The sequence below is a fragment of the Triticum dicoccoides genome, chromosome 5A (genome assembly GCF_002162155.2).
Source record: "Triticum dicoccoides isolate Atlit2015 ecotype Zavitan chromosome 5A, WEW_v2.0, whole genome shotgun sequence".
Classification (NCBI taxonomy): domain Eukaryota; kingdom Viridiplantae; phylum Streptophyta; class Magnoliopsida; order Poales; family Poaceae; genus Triticum; species Triticum dicoccoides.
The window spans coordinates 652,324,807-652,342,061 of record NC_041388.1 but is presented as its reverse complement, the minus strand read 5'-3'; positions in this window follow the sequence as shown (position 1 = coordinate 652,342,061).

Sequence of the window (17,255 nt, the reverse complement as noted above, 5' to 3'; positions counted from 1 at the left end):
TTGTACTTCACAAAAGTCTTCGTAATAGCATTCGTTCTTGTGAAAATCCTCAAAAGCCTATTGTTCTTGAATTTCTTGCTTGCTTACATTATGGTTAATACCATAAGTCTAGTAATCTTATTGTTAGCCTTTGTCATTATCATTTTGAGTCCATTGATACAATATGTTGCGAATGCTCGCAATCCTCAATGAGATCCTAGAATTCATCCTTCCGGCTTAGATGACATTTTAAAATGTGTTGAATCTCGACCAATCAAGTCGTCATCGATTGTACCCCTAAGACTATACAACCTATCCATCCCTAATCAGAGCATTGCTTCTGATCCCTTGTCTTGGAATTCATAATTCCTTTGCAAATGATGCTTTAAGTTAGTCAGTTGTTTCTATAATCTGATCTCCTTGCATTCTTTCTTCCTCTGGTTGAATACTAAGGCTCACATCAGATCCCTTGTGGACCACCAGACCCTTTTTTCGGATTTTATCCAACAACGTCCTTCATATTCAATAAGCTTGTGAGCCTTTCCTCGGATACACAATGCTTTTGGTAAATTATATCTTCTACTTTCTCAAACATGCTCTACTCCCGAGTTTGTGTTATTTATTCTTGAAATTTATGACATATGTTCCTAGGATGCCCCGATGGATTGAAACTATGCCTTCCCTAATATGTGTGAACTCAAACGTTATGCGGGTTATACTCTACTGGCTTTTTGTCAGATAAAATTTCAATACTACAGCTTCATCAAGAGCGAGAAGTAAAATGAAAGGTTATGCATTGTAGAAGTGGGAGTCGACCCTGAACCTTGTGTTCATGCCCACGGACACGGTGTGGGACTTATCATGAAAGCTACTTGCAAGGATATTTAATCATTTGAATATTCTTCCGGTATCGTTATTTGGATCCCTTGCAGTTATGGTCCCGACCATATTTCCTCCTTGATCCCATTTACTGGGTAAGTTACAATTACTTATCCTCTGCAAATCATTCCCTTGTCCAACCTCTACTCCGATTTACCTTCTGGCATTAGACCTAGTACTTGATACTGGGAAGCCTTATACCCCATCATATCATTCCTAGCCTGATCGGCTATATTTTTATCGTGTCAACTTTTAACTGTGCTACCTGATCCTTCTTCCCGGAGCACAATTTTTGACGATGAGCTAAGCTTACATCGATCTTCCTCGTCATATCATTTCACCTTGAACAACAAGCTTGATTCTGAGGTTGTGTCGGACCTGTGGTCCCCATAACCTTTCGCTTCATCATTTCTTTGAATTGATGTCATCACCGATCAATTACATCTTCGTGAAACCTCTCGACAAATATGTCATGATCATCATCAATATTATGAGCTCTTCCAGGTTATCAATCGAATTCATGATGAGAAATACCCTCCTTGCCCCTCGATGAATTTTTGCTGAGCCCGTGGGCCCCATCCTTGTCTTTTTCTTGTTAAAATTGTCCGACATATTTTTATAAGTTGTTTCCGATGGATCCTTTGTGTATCCAAAGTCTGATCTTTGCTTGAGGGCCATGTCAATGCTATATCTAAGCCTGTTTGTGGTACTCTGTTCATCAACAAGAACATTTGAAGCGCAATGCTAATTTTTTTCTTTTCTCTTGATCAAATATCCAAACACTATTGTATGGGTAATGTCATGAAGATTCTCTCCCCTTACCTAAAAAGGGTTTTCTACGTTATGTCCTATCATGGATATCATGCTCTGCTTGCTCTTGGGAAGGATATACCCTTGAAATATGTGTTTAAACACATTTTCCTTTCCATTGTTCTGTTTAATCTGATAATCATATTTTTCCTTTCCATTCTTTTGTTTAACCTTTCCAGTAAACTAACTTATCTCAGTAGAGATAATTTACGGCTTAGGTAAGCACCTCAATGTACAACTCTGTCAGTAAAGACCCTGTTACTATTGTTGATGACATTCCGGTAGCCACCGATGGACAAGAACTTTGCCTAATAGCCCGCCTCGTTCAACTAGCAGGAAAATGGTTCTCTTCGTCCCTCTCCCCTGGTACCGACGTTGTTGCCGACATAACTGATAGGCTACCCCCTCACATGCCTTGCTATCATGACCGCGCAAGAGGTCATCGCTCCTTCTATTTTAACCCACATGGTGGGCCCATAACCCACAGTTCCACAGGATCGGAACCTGACTCTCATGTATATCCTTTATTCCGAAGTATCATTTGCTCTTGGCTTTGTGTGTTGTCACGAGCCACCGTCCGAGAGAAGATCTATTCCCTATGCTGTGAACCCCTTTCTCACACTCTGTTCGAGTATCAATCATTTGTCTATCCGTTTGATCCTTCCTGTTGTACCTTCATACATGCTCTCGAGGTCTTATTAAGTTTCAACTCGAGAGATACTTCTGCCACATTCTCTGAATTGTTCACCAGATAATTAACCCTATAAGGGTCAGTTCTCTTACTTTTTACTTCCGCACTTAAATCTCGGGACAAGACTTCTTGTAGTGGAGGAGATTTGTAACACCCCCAGTGTCATGCTACAGTAACCCTCTGTTATCAAACTAATCATTTTTCCAAACAGTGCTTCATCATCTTTGATCAATATCCCATTTGAAATTCCTGTCAATTCAAATTCAAGTGAAGTTTGAAGTTGCTCAAAAGTTGTTGTAAAAATGTTCATCATTTGTCAAAAATTCCATAACAATTACTTCGTGCAACACAACATCACTTTTGAGCAAAGATGAGCATTAGCAATTATAACAGCACCAATTCAGCATTTTTAAATGCTATCCTATTTATGAAAAATACCAAATGAATTCTTCTGGTCTCCAAAATATTTGTGGCACTGTCTATAATCACCAGGGATTTAATGGGACACATCCCAAATTTTTCTTAAGTGAAACAGTTGACCAAATAATTCCCTTTCTCTCTCTGTTAATAAATAAAGGCAGAATATAAAAATATAAAAAGGCCTACCTGGCCTCTGGCCTAAGACCCAGCGCGGCCCAACCCATCAGGTGCCCCTGTCTCCCTCCTCTATTCACACAGGCACCGTGGATGCCGTGCGGCCGCACATGGCCGGGATGGCCACGTGCCGGCCATCCGCTACCATCCCGCGCGGATAAGGTCGCCGGCGACGCCCCTGCCAACCCTAGATCGCCTACTTCCCTTTCGCGCCCCCTCCCTGGTCCTCTCCGCCTTGCCCACCTCACCAGATCCCTCCTCCTGTGCGCGCCCATGGCCGCGGCACCGTGCTGACCGCGGCCACCCCTGTCCCCGCCCCTCTCTGACGAGTCGCTGAGCGCTGCCATGCCCCGCTATGTATTCTCCCACCATGGACTAGAGCTCGCCGCCCCTACAGTGCCCACCTCGTCGTCGTCTTCTTCCTCGACTCACCATCGTCTTCTTCAACGATGGTGCCCACTACAGCTCCTAAACCCACCGCCGGGCCCTCGTGCGCCCTCTCGGTGAGCTCGCCCTCCTCTTACCTCTCTCACGTAGGCCGCCTCTCTCTCAAGCTCGCTCACTGTGGCTGCCGAAGCTCTGCCCCGCCACTGAGCCCCTCGCCGTCGCTACTGACATTGTCGAGCTCAACCAAGCCCCGCGTCACGCTCAGGGCCTCGCGGCAAAGCCGCCCGCGCCCTTAGTTTGTCTTGCCACACCCCGCAACGTCGACTTCGTCGAGCGCTTGAAGCCGCTGCCGCTGCCGTCGATGAGGAGCTCACTTCCGGCCATCCCCGGGCGAGCCACCACTACCACCTCGATGCGCCTCGACACACTCGTCTGTTCGGCCCCAAACACGTAGCAAACGGAGCCCCGTTGCGCAATCCCCATCCGTGTCAGAACCCCGCCGGTGCCTCCACTCATCGCGGGCGTAGTTTCGGCCAGCTGCGAGCCCAACCGACCTCACCACGCAACGCGGCGAGCTCTCCTCGTTCGAACGCGCCAAGTCCCGCGCCTAAAGACCCCCTGTGGCGCGATTCCGGCGAAGTCCGGCGAGCCCCGCCGCTGTTTTGGTCGTCGGCGGCGAAACCCCCGCCGCCGCCGACGTGGCGCAACCGGGCCCCACCCTTGGGTCATTGCCAGTGGGCCATGTGGGCCCCGTTGACTGGGCAGCCCAGTGGCACTGACATGCGGGCTCCACCATGTATTTAAGCTAATTAAAATATTTTTATAAATAAAACTAATTAGTTAACATAATCAGTCACTCACATGTGGGGCCCTACTGCTAATTAACTCTATTTAATTAAAGAAAACCCACTGTTATCCCTCTGTGTATGACATGTGGGACCCACTGGTCAGTTTGACCTGGTCAGCTGTCCCGTTGACTGCTGACATCACAATGATGTCATGTTGACGCTGTAATTCGTTTCTGTTAATAATAATAATTCCAGAAAATACTTTAATCTTTAGAAATTCATAGATAATAAACTGTAACTCCGATGAAAATGTTTTCTATATGAAACTTGCTCAGAAAAATCCTATGAATCCGAATGCACGGTCCATTCACCTGTCACACGCCCTAGCATGCTGATATCCTTGTGATCGACTACGTCGATGACGACACTTCTTCCTTTTCAACAGAGCTTCCAGGCAAGCAAACCCCCCTTGAGCATTCCCATATCGCCCATTTCTTTCCCTCTCATGCTTGCATTAGAACTACTACTGCTTTATCTATGATCCTACTCTGATGCATAGCCTGTTGTTGTTACCCGCTTCTATACCGTACCTGCTTATCCTAAACTGCTTAGTATAGGTTGGTTAGAGATCCATCAGTGACCCCACCTTGTCCTAGTTGCCTCGCTTTATGTTCAATGACTCCATTAATGTGATTGATGTCCAGGCCCCGACACCGCACATCACCCCCCTAGTTGTACGACTCTGCAGAGTTACCATCGAGTGCCGAGGGTGGAACCTCTTACCTCACTCCTGATGAGATCTCTGGAGTGTAGCTATACGGTCGAGGTCCTCGAGGGTGATTTCCTCCTTAACCACTTCCCTTACGGCTCTGTCGTGGAACCCATCAAATGTGAACCTCGAGGGTGGATCCTCTTACGTTCACCTTGATGATAACATCGAGTGGGATTCACCGGGGGTGATTCCTCAGGTTTTCCCCTTGGTGTTAGACACACAGTTACTATGGTTACTATGACTTTGCGCTGAGCCATGTTACTAAAGACGGGTCGGCTAGTCTTCGATAGGCTAGGCTTTCCCCTTCCCTTCTGGCATTCTACAGTTTAGTCCACAGATACTAACCATTCCTTTGATACAGATGCATACTTAGTTTAGTTCTGATGTAAGTCTTGCGAGTACTCTGGATGAGTACTCATGGTTGCTTTGCTACCTCTTTTTTCTCCATACCCGATTGTTGCGACCAGATGGCGGATCCCAGGAGCCAGACGACACCACTGACGACTACTGCTACCCCGAGGGTGCCTACTACCATGTGGACACCGTTGATGACTTGGAGTAGTTAGGAGGCTCTCAGGCAGGAGGCCTTGCCTTTTCGATCAATGTTGCTTTTGTGCTAGCCTTCTTAAGGCAAACTTGTCTAACTTATGTTTGTACTCAGATATTGTTGCTTCCGCTGACTCTTGTGTATTCGAGCTTACGTATTCGAGCCCTCGAGCCCCTGGCTTGTAATATAAAGCTTGTATTATTTTAATTTGTGTCTAGAGTTGTGTTGTGATATCTTGATCGTACACATTTGCGTGTATGATTGGTGTACGTCAAATCGGGGGCGTCACAAGCTGCCGCAAAACAGGTGTTTTTACATATGTCTACTACCTTGGTTCCGGCCGTTTTCAATTGGAGCAGGCAAAATCCAGAAAAAATGCAGCGGACTTTCCCCTTGCTGACTTCCTCGGGAGTAGCTCGACTAGCATTGCACTAGCACCTGCAGCTGCACCTGCTCCCGCACCGGCTCCTGCACCTACTTCCGCACTGGCTCCCGCACCGGCTCCGGCACCGGACATGCTCGGAGGTGCTTCATCTTTGGTTGAGCTCGACGCTGATACGTCTCCAACGTATCTATAATTTTTGATTGTTCCATGATATTATATTATCTGTTTTGAATGTTAATGGGATTTATTTTACACTTTTATATTATTTTTAGGACTAACCTATTAACCGGAGGCCCAGCCCAAATTGGTGTTTTTTTGCCTATTTCAGTGTTCCGCAGAAAAGGAATATCAAACGAAGTCCAAACGGAATGAAACCTTCGAGAACGTGATTTTGTCAACAAACGTGATCCAGGAGACTTGGAGTGGGCGTCAAGAAACAATCCAGGAGGCCACGAGGCAGGGGGGCACGCCTACCCCCTGGGTGCGCCCTCCACCCTTGTGGGCCCCTCGTTGCTCCACCGACGTACTTCTTCCTCTTATATATATCCACGTACCCCCAAACATCCAGGAGCACCACGAAAACCTAATTCTACCGCCGCAACCTTCTGTACCCGAGAGATCTTCTACCTCTTGAGCACTGCGTTGGTTTTCCCTTGAAGAGGAAAGGGTGATGCAGCAAAGTAGCGTAAGTATTTCCCTCGATTTTTGAGAACCAAGATATCAATCCATTAGAAGATCACGCTCAAGTCCCACGCACCTACACAAACAAATAAGAACCTCGCAACCAACACGATAAAGGAATTGTCAAGCCCTTCTCAGTCACTTGTGAGAGTGAGATCTGATTGATATGATAAGATAATATTTTTGGTATTTTTATGATAAAGAGAAATAAAGATGCAAAGTAAAATAAACGGCAAAGGAAATAACTAAGTGTTGGAAAATATGATGAAAGATAGACCTGAGGGCCATAGGTTTCACTAGTGGCTTCTCTTAAGAGCATTAGTATTACGGTGGGTAAACGAATTACCGTCGAGCAATTGATAGAATTGAGCATAGTTATGAGAATATCTAGGTATGATCATGTATATATGCATCACGTCCGAGACAAGTAGACCAAAACGATTCTGCATCTACTGCTATTACTCCACACATCGACCGTTATCCATCATCCATCTAGAGTATTAAGTTCATAAGAACAGAGTAATGCTTCAAAGAACATGACATAATGTAGAGGGATAAACTCATGCAATATGATATAAACTCTATCTTTTTATCCTCGATGGCAACAATACAATACGTGTCGGTTCCCTCTCTATCACTGGGATCGAGCACTGCAAGACATAGTTCAGATTCTGTCACGTTATAAAAAAGTTTCACTTTCCAATTTTGCCCTCCCACTCACTCGCTCCCACTAGCTCTCTCGCTCGCCGCTCTCTGTCTCCTCCCCGTCGCCGCTCTCTCCCTCTTCCTCTCCCCTCCGTCAACGCCCTCTCCCTATCCTCGTCACCGCTCTCTCACTCTCCTCGTCGCCGCCCTCTTCCTCTCCTCGTAGTCGGCCTCTCCCTCTCCCCGTTGCCGGCCTCTCCCTCTCCCCGTCACCGACCTCTTCCACCGCCCGTTTTTCCTCACCACCCCGCCTCCACTCATACCCCGGATTCTTTTTGCGCCGGCGACGAGATTCTAGGCGAAGGACATGTGGATGTGTAGAGGCGCCAGAGCTCGATATAGGCAATGAAGGCGTGGACATGGAGTGGTTCCCGAGCGGCGGATCTGGAGCGGCGTCCGAGAAACGGAGGGAGATGGAGTTCCCTCCTGGCGTGGCGGCTCGATCTGCAACGCCAGCAGCTACGGTAGCCACCCTCGCTGCTGTCACAGGGAGACGCCGCTCTTCCCCTTCTCGGTCCGCCCTGATGTTGTTTCCTCTCTGTGACCCGTCATGGGAGGCACGGCCAGAGGCATCCCTGCCGCGTGCAGCTGCTGCTCCCAGACGCCGCCGCCGCCCTCCACAAGGAGCAACGATAGCCTGAAGCTCTGCGGTCCGGCGTGCACCGAGCGGCGCGCCGCGGGGGCATTGTCACCGACCGGCCACACAACATCGCTCTCATCCAGCTAGAAGCATGCGCTGTCGTGGCCCGCCTCCGATTGCTTCAGCAAGCCAAGAAACTGGAACGCGCCCATGCCCGGCGACCTCGGCATCTCCATCGATGATGGTAAGCCCCTCCTCTGTTCCCTCTAATGGTAAACTCTGAAATTGCTTGCTTGCTTTCTTTCGGCAGCAGGCCAAGAAACAAGGAGTGCATACTTAATTCAGTTAGTTTTGCAGTAGTTTGGTTGCAGTAGCAGTACTTCATTCAAGTTAAAAGATTCAGTTAGTTGTATCTCTGCATACTTAATTCAGTTTGGTTGCAGTACTTGTATCTCTGCATACTTAATTAACTGAATTTGGTTGCAATAGTTGATTCAAGTGAAAAGGTTCAGTTAGTTTTGTAGTAGTTTTGCTAGAGTAATAAGGAAAAGTTGCAGTAGTTTGTCAATGTTAACCTCGACGTATCTGCAGTTTCATTCACTGCTTGCTACTCCTCCTTATTACTCCTCGGTGATGGAGTACTTCGACGTGTCTGGAGTATTTTGAGTAGCTAAATAAGTGCAGTTCAGTTGCTTCAGTCGCTGCTCATTTCTTCAGTAGCTAAATAAGTTTACTTTAGTTTAGTTGAAGTGAGCTGCATTCTCGCTGCCGCCTTGCATATTTCAGAGATCGAGAGTGTAGATCAAAACATAGTTAAGCAGTACACAAATCAAAATCTACTGGTAATCTCCATTTCTAAATCAAGCATGGCAAGTTTTGTACTCATGGAGTACTTCTGGTGAAATCAAATTCAAAGAACTATTGGTAAAACTACTTGTAGTTGAACTACTGGTAAAATCAAATTCAAAAAACTACTGATGTAAATAAAATTCAAAGAACTACTGGTAAAATCAAAATCAAAGAGTTTAACATGGCAAGTTTTCTCTTCTCTTCTGGTGTAAATCAAAATCAAAAGTAATCTTGCATTTTCTCTTCTCTTCTTGCTCTCTTCTCCTATCTTGTCTTCTGTACCTTTCCTTTAATTAATTAAATGAAACATTTCCTTTAATTAATTAAAATGAAACATTTCCTTTAATTAATTAAATGAAACCTCTCCTTTAGTTAAATAAAATGAAACCTAGGTGAACTTAGTCCATAAAGTTACTCCTAATTTACTGTCAAATTACTCCTAGTGTAGACACTGTTGACTCCCTAATGTTGACACTGACAACAACCAGTCAGGATGACACTGTGACAACAACAGTTAGGAGTACGCCCATTTGGTTTAATTGAAATGCACAAAAATTATGATGTGAAAGAAGAAGAAGTCAGTTTATTGAGCACATTTAGTTAATGGCTGCTGTCAAAATTTTTATGCTCCATTTAGTGAGCACATTTGTTAACACTACTCTTGCTTGTTAACTGAATTACTCCATTTGTTAACATCTGTATTTACAGTAGCAGTTACTTTTGCACAGTAGCATCAATATCAAGTGTAGCAAGTGTACTCCTGCTTGCTCTTCTCTGAACAATAATCTTTCCACCTGAATGTGCTATATGAACACTTCCTTGTTGTTTGTATACACCGTCGAGTCGAATTGCCTAACTTCTGAATGTCTACATGACCATTCTTTGCTTCTGTCAATGAAAATCAGTGTTAGCAATGTTTAGGTTGTTACCAATGTGTTCTGAAAATAAAAATCCATTTAGTGAGCGCATTTGCTAGGAGTACAGTGTTACACATGCCAATGTTCAGTCTTATCCTCTCCTCTTCTTAGATAATTTTAATTAACTGGAAATTAAACCTTTTCTTTTAGTTAAATCTAAATAAAACATTCTTAGTTAATTAAACTCAAATTAAACCTTTCTGTTAATTAAACTTAAATTAAACCTTTTCTGTTACTAAATTAAACCTTTTGTGTTAAAATTAAATTAAACTTTCTAGTCCTCTCTCTTCTATTCCACTCCTTTCCTCTCATATTCCTCTCCTAGTCCTTTCCTTTAGTAGCAGCAACAACAACAAGTCCTTTTCTTTAACTAATTAAAACTAAAGGATTATGGATTATGACACATACTCTTCTCTAATTCACTCCTCTCCTCTCCTACTACTCTCCTATCAGAGAATGATCATACAAATGGAGTAGTAGAAATATACATATACAAATGGAGTATGGAGTAAAAAATACATGGAGTAAAAGTGCAAAATTAAATGGAGTAAATTTTTAAATGGAGTTACACATACAAGTGGAGTTAGACATACTCCAACATACTCCACACAAACAACATACTCCAACATACTCAAATATGGATTATTACAGACATGACAAGCATCACTAGCATCACAGCCTCATCGCAAGCAACTAGCCTCATCACTAGCATCAGAGCCTCATCGCAAGCATCACAAGCATCATCACTAGCATCACAGCCTCATCACTAGCATCATGAGCATCATCACTAGCATCACAACCTCATCACTAGCATTACAACCTCATCACTAACATCAGAGCCTCATCGCAAGCATCACAAGCATCATCACTAGCATCATAGCCTCATCACTAGCATCACGAGCATCATCACTAGCATCACAACCTAATCACTAGCATCAGAGCCTCATCGCAAGAATCACAAGCATCATCACTAGCATCACAACCTCATCACTAGCATCACGAGCATCATCACTAGCATCACAACCTCATCACTAGCATCAGAGCCTCATCGCAAGCATCACAAGCATCATCACTAGCATCATCTCAAAGCATCTGAACAAGCCTCATGTCAAGCATCTGAACAAGCCTCATGTCAAGCATCTGAACAAGCCTCATCTCAAGCATCACAAGCAGCACATGCCTCATGACTAAACCCTCTCCATTAGCCCTAAGTTGTGCAGGGCATTTGCATACACCTCTGGAGGGCATGATAATCTTGGAGGTAGTTGGCCAAGCCCCTCAAGCCTTTCCTTGTTTACATGGTGTATTTTATACCCATTGCCCCCTGCATGGTTCAGGATCTGAATCATGCACGTCTGCAGAGTTAGGAAAATTCTGTTGAGCTTGTAAATGTCATAGCCTTCAAATTCCTCCAAAACACCCTTAATAAGGTCTTGTACTGTTTTAGGACTCAGACAATCTGTCAGGGATTGGAGCGAGTTGAAAAACCCAAGGTCAAGCACATTCAAATCAGGACTGTTGGGAGGTTGTTGTATTATTGTGATGTCAAGTCCAGTTTTTGCGACAACTTCTAGAAATTCCGGGTCATCTGGCAAGATATGGGGCTTAGCATTATCCTGCTGAATGTAGATGGTTTGTCCAGCATCACCTTCGGGCCAAACAACTTGTATTGCTGGCAAGACATTCTCTATTAGGAACTCCCTCATCACTTTTCTGTCGACTTTTATTGATTTTGTCTCTATTGTACCTCTGGGCCTGTTGTTGCTTCTCCTTTGAGCAGGAACTTCCTTCACGAATGGCCAGATACCAATTTTCCCAGAGAAGGTCACGTTTCCTTCACTGTCCCACCTCGGCCTAGCAACGGCTGTCAAGAACATCACCTTGCCAATACAGTTGCCATGTATAGGCCTCGTAGGCTCTTCCTCCCCATCCAACAGATAATATGTTTTATTCTTCTTTGTCATGTTAAACCACTTTTCGTCGATATGGACAACATTATGCATAGTATTGAACTTATTAGGCCTTTCCGTTGTTGTTGTTGCCTCATCAAGCATCGACAAACAAAATTTCATCCTATCCTTTTTATTCTGGTCCTTTAGAGCTGGCTTCACACAGTTTGTATGCCTCCTTATCAAGTTTAACATGAACTTTCTATGAAGCGTAGTAGGGCTACATCCTAGTTGCTAGGCAAGTGACCTAACGGTAGACCTTTTGTTTAATGGGATCGTTAGGATTTTTTCTAGGTTAATGTCCTTAGGCTTTCTTCCAGAATTTCCTTTTTTTATTAGAAACATCCACCTCTTTACCTTCGCTAATTTGCTTCATAGCTTTCCTCCAAATTCTTTGTATATTCCAAACACCCACTCCAATTTTTTTTGCAATGTCTTGCTTATTAGTTCCCAAAAAGTGCCTCCTCTACTCATACACAGTGTATGTATTGCTACATAAGTAGCAAATTTTTGCTGGTCATTGAGGGTTTTATATTTCCTAGCAACTTGCCCAACACCTGTACCAAGACATACAACAGAGAATTGATTAAATGAAATGATCAAGTGATGAAGTGATGGAATGATCAAGTGATGAAATGATGAAATGATCAGCTGTAACTGTACCTGGATTTTGAACAATTTCATCTCCTTCCATCCCCTCTCTGGCATCTCCTTCCATATCATCTCCTACATGTCCTTCCATTTCATTTTCTGCATCTTCATCCATTTCATCCACATCTTCTGCAGGTGGAGTGAAGTTGAGGTCTGGGAGATCCATTTTCTCCTGAAGATATGATATGTAATATGAAGTAGAAGTAGAAGTACAAGTACAAGAATAAGTACATATAAATTCAGTCTGTTTACTATCAATTGCTGTCTGTTTACTGTCAAAGCAAGAATTAGTTTCCTAGGTTAATAGCCATAATTAGTTTTCTGTATCTTAATTAACTCTAAACATTTTGCCTGAAAACTGAATGTACAATGTTTCTGTAGATAATTTGATCGAAAAGGGACGGCATGCTGAGGTGTACAAAGGACAGCTTGCTGATGGACAGTTTGTGGCAGTGAAGAGGTTAACAAAAATACTTAACCAAGCATGCTGAGGTGAGCAGAGTAGAGACTGTCTGCAATCATGATCTAGAGTAGCATGGAGTAAAATGTTTGCAAGAGTACAATTACAGGCATGAGTATAATGAATTAACCAATTGTTGTCAGTTGAAACTTAAAGTTCAGACATGAAGTAGTCTTAGAGACCCGTGTACTCCTTGTATTCATGAGTACAGTAAGAAGCAGATAGTGCACTTTGCCAGCTGCTCTTTTCTTTGCTTTTACCCCAGGATAACACACTAAGATCAGTACTGTACATTATTTTGTTTGACAGGAGTACATTATCTACATTATTTTGTTTGAGGAGTACAATATATGTGTAATGCATGAAGACCCTTAAGCCCTCTCTGACAGAAAGATCTTTCATTGTCACAAAAGGGGTACCACGAAAAGAAAAGAAATATTTGTTTATTCAGCCCTCTTTTCTCTCTATCTCTAGTTCTTCAGTTTTCTGTGTCTTTAGAATTTTTGTTTTCAGTGTTTCTGTAGTCCAGTCTTCAATTTTCAGTACCTTTCTACTCCTAAAAATCATTAGTGTTTTTAGTGTAGGAGTATAATTTTGTTTTAGTCATTAGTGTTTTAGTTTTCATTACCTAATAATCAGACCTTAGCTCGTTCTCTTTAATCAGTACCCGTGCTAGTATTTTCTTAGTATGTGAGCTTGCATCATTGTTCAGTCACACTAAATTTTGTCAAGTCTACATAGCTAGTGATTCAGTTCTTGGTTTCTTTTTAGTTTTTCAATTGTGATCCTTCCTCACCTAAGTTCTTCACTTTATGTCTTAGTATGTGAGCTTCCATCATTGTTCCGTCTACTAGTCTATCAGTCTAAGTCCCTAGTGCTTACTCACTCTGTCATTTTCCAGTAAGTCCCTGCTCATTTTGAGGTGTTCCTCAACTGATTTTGCACTCAACTGTTTCAGTATCATTGGCTTTGGCGACATTGATCCTTCTTCACGTATGCTGCTTGTTGCATTTGAATTCAGGTTAGTTTGCCAAAGGAAAGTCTCGGTCATTCTTCCCTGTGAACAAGAGCATGATCGATGCGAGTGTGATTTGTTGTTTATTCACGACCGTCGTTTTACAATAGTTTGTGCATCATGCTCTTGTTCACGTGGTCAGGTTTTCTTGTAATTTTGCTTGCTGTAGATATATATGATTGGGCTACATGTACATGTTCTCCTAAGCAAAAGAAAACTGAAGCTAAGCTAGCTAGCAACGATGGTGACTGCTATGCTTTTAGTCTGTTCTTTGTTGAGAATTTTCATGCAATATGCCTGTTTCATCACATGACATTTGACTATGAATGAACTTGGGTAACGCCGTTGAAGTTGGTATCTTGCTTGTTTCCAAGTCTTGCAGTTGTACATGATGGTTTCATCAGATGGATGTGAACTGAATGTATGTCCAGTTTACACCGATGTAACCTGATTCTGAAGAAAAGAATGCCACATACAGATGGCATCGACCTTGGCCTCCTCGTCGATCTGACTCTACATTAAGAAAACTTGTTGGCATCAAGTGTCCCCCTTCCTCCACCGGCAGCCTTCCATCGAATTCACATCAGAACACTTCATTCATTCACCCAGAAAAAATAACTGACATTGCCAACATCTCACAAGAAAGAAGAGAGCAGAGTTGAAGTTGCCAGCCTGTTTACTTGTGTTCTTCTTCTTCACAGAATCAATCATGTTTACTTGCAGCCTTACTCACTTTGTGTCTTAGCTCATCAAATTCCTCAATTGAGGAACACATGGACTTGTCATTCCGGTCTTGGGATCAAAAGTAGCATATGGACTTATCATTCTGGTTTTTGGATGATTTAGTTAATCAAACTGACATCAATTGACCTGTTTTTTGGATCAATTTTAGATTCTCTTGATTGGAGTGGAGAGGAGCAGAGATGAGAGGAGCAGCAGAAGTGGACAGCGCAGCGGCTGACCTCGAGCTCTTGATTGGAGTGGGGGGAGGTGGCCGACGAAGGATCTGTGGCGAGCAGTGACGGATCCAAAGCTGTGGCGGAGGAGGAAACCGACGGGAAGGGCGGCCGGCGAGGGAGCTACGGACCGCGGCGGGGAAGGGCGGCCGATGAGGGAGCTGCAGACCACGGCGAGGAAGGGCGGCCGACCGGCGAGGGAGCTGCGGACCGCGGCGTGGAAGGACGCCGGAGATGCGAACGACGGAGGAGCCTGGCGAAAGGGAGCAGCGATGGCGGAGAAGCCTGGTGGAGGGGAGGAGCGACGGAGGAAGATGCCTCTCGATCGATTTCAAATCGGGGGTAGTATTGTACTTTCATACAGTTTCACCGGGTCGGAACGATGCCCCCAGCGACAATTATTTCGGAATGAAGGGAGTAGCTAATAACTATGGACCCGTAGGTCTGAAGTAAATTACTCACACATCATCGGAGAGGCCATGGAGTTGATGTTGAGGCCCTCCGTGATCAATGCCCCCTCCGGCGGACCTCCGGAAAAGGCCCCAAGATGGGATCTCTCGGTTACAGAAGGTTGTGGTGGTGGAATTAGGTTTTCGTGGTTCTTCTAGATGTTTGGCGGGTACGTGGATATATATAGGAGGAAGAAGTACGTCGGTGGGGCAACGGAGGGCCCACGAGGGTGGAGGGCACGCCCAAGGGGGTAGGCGTGCCCCTGCATTGTGCCTTCCTCCCTTGTTTCTTGATGGCCACTCCAAGTCTCCTCGATCACGTTTGTTGAGAAAATCAAGTTCCCGAAGGTTTCATTCCGTTTGGACTCCGTTTGATATTCCTTTTTTTCGAAACCCTAAAATAGGCAAAAAAAAGCAATTTGGGCTAGGCCTCCGGTTAGTAGGTTAGTCCTAAAAAATGATATAAAAATGTAAAATAGATAATATAATAGCATGGAGCAATCAAAAATTATAGATACGTTGGAGACGTATCAAGCATCCCCAAGCTTAATTCCTGCTCGTCCTCGAGTAGGTAAATGATAAAAGAAGAATTTTTGATGTGGAATGCTTTCTAACATATTTCTCAAAGTAATTTTTCTTTATTGTGATCCAAAAGATTCAAGATAAAAGTTTAATATTGACATAAAAATAATAATACTTCAAGCATACTAACTAAGCAATTATGTCTTCTCAAAATAACATGGCCAAAGAAATTTATTCCTACAAAATCATATAGTCTGACTATGCTCTATCTTTACCACACAAAATATTTAAATCATGCACAACCCCGATGACAAGCCAAGCAATTGTTTCATACTTTTGATGTTCTCAAACTTTTTTAATCTTCACACAATATATGAGCGTGAGCCATGGATATAGCACTATGGTGGAATAGAATAGTGGTTGTGGAGAAAACAAAAAGGAGAAGATAGTCTCACATAAACTAGGCATATCAACGGGCTATGGAGATGCCCATCAATAGATATCAATGTGAGTGAAGGAAATATGCCCTAGAGGCAATAATAAAGTTATTATTTATTTCCTTATATCATGATAAATGTTTATTATTCATGCTAGAATTGTATTAACCGGAAACATAATACATGTGTGAATACATAGACAAACAGAGTGTTACTAGTATGCCTCTACTTGACTAGCTCGTTAATCAAAGATGGTTATGTTTCCTAACCATGGACAAAGAGTTGTTATTTGATTAACGGGATCACATCATTAGTTGAATGATCTGATTGACATGACCCATTCCATTATCTTAGCACCCGATCGTTTAGTATGTTGATATTGCTTTCTTCATGACTTATACATGTTCCTATGACTATGAGATTATGCAACTCCCGTTTGCCAGGGGAACACTTTGTGTGCTACCAAACGTCACAATGTAACTGGGTGATTATAAAGGAGCTCTACAGGTGTCTCCAAAGATACATGTTGGGTTGGCGTATTTTGAGATTAGGATTTGTCACTCCGATTGTCGGAGAGGTATCTCTGGGCCCTCTCGGTAATGCACATCACTTAAGCCTTGCAAGCATTGCAACTAATGAGTTAGTTGTGGGATGATGTATTACAGAATGAGTAAAGAGACTTGCCGGTAACGAGATTGTACTAGGTATAGGATACCGATGATCGAATCTCGGGCAAGTAACATACCGATGACAAAGGGAATAACATATGTTGTTATGCGGTCTGACCGATAAAAGATCTTCGTAGAATATGTAGGAAACAATATGGGCATCCAGGTCCCGCTATTGGTTATTGACCGGATACGTGTCTCGGTCATGTCTACATTGTTCTCGAACCCGTAGGGTCCGCACGCTTAAGGTTTCGATGACAGTTATATTATGAGTTTATGCGTTTTGATGTACCGAAGGTTGTTCGGAGTCCCGGATGTGATCACGGACATGACGAGGAGTCTCGAAATGGTCGAGACATAAAGATTGATATATTGGAAGCCTATGTTTGGATATCGGAAGTGTTCCGGGTGAAATCAGGATTTTACCAGATTACCGGGAGGTTACCGGAACCCCCTCGGGAGGTTTATGGGCCTTAGTGGGCCTTAGTGGAAGAGAGGAGAGGTGGCCAGAGATGGGCCGCGCGCCCCTCCCCCCTTGGTCTGAATAGGACAAGGAGAGGGGGCCGGCCCCCTTCCTCCTCTCT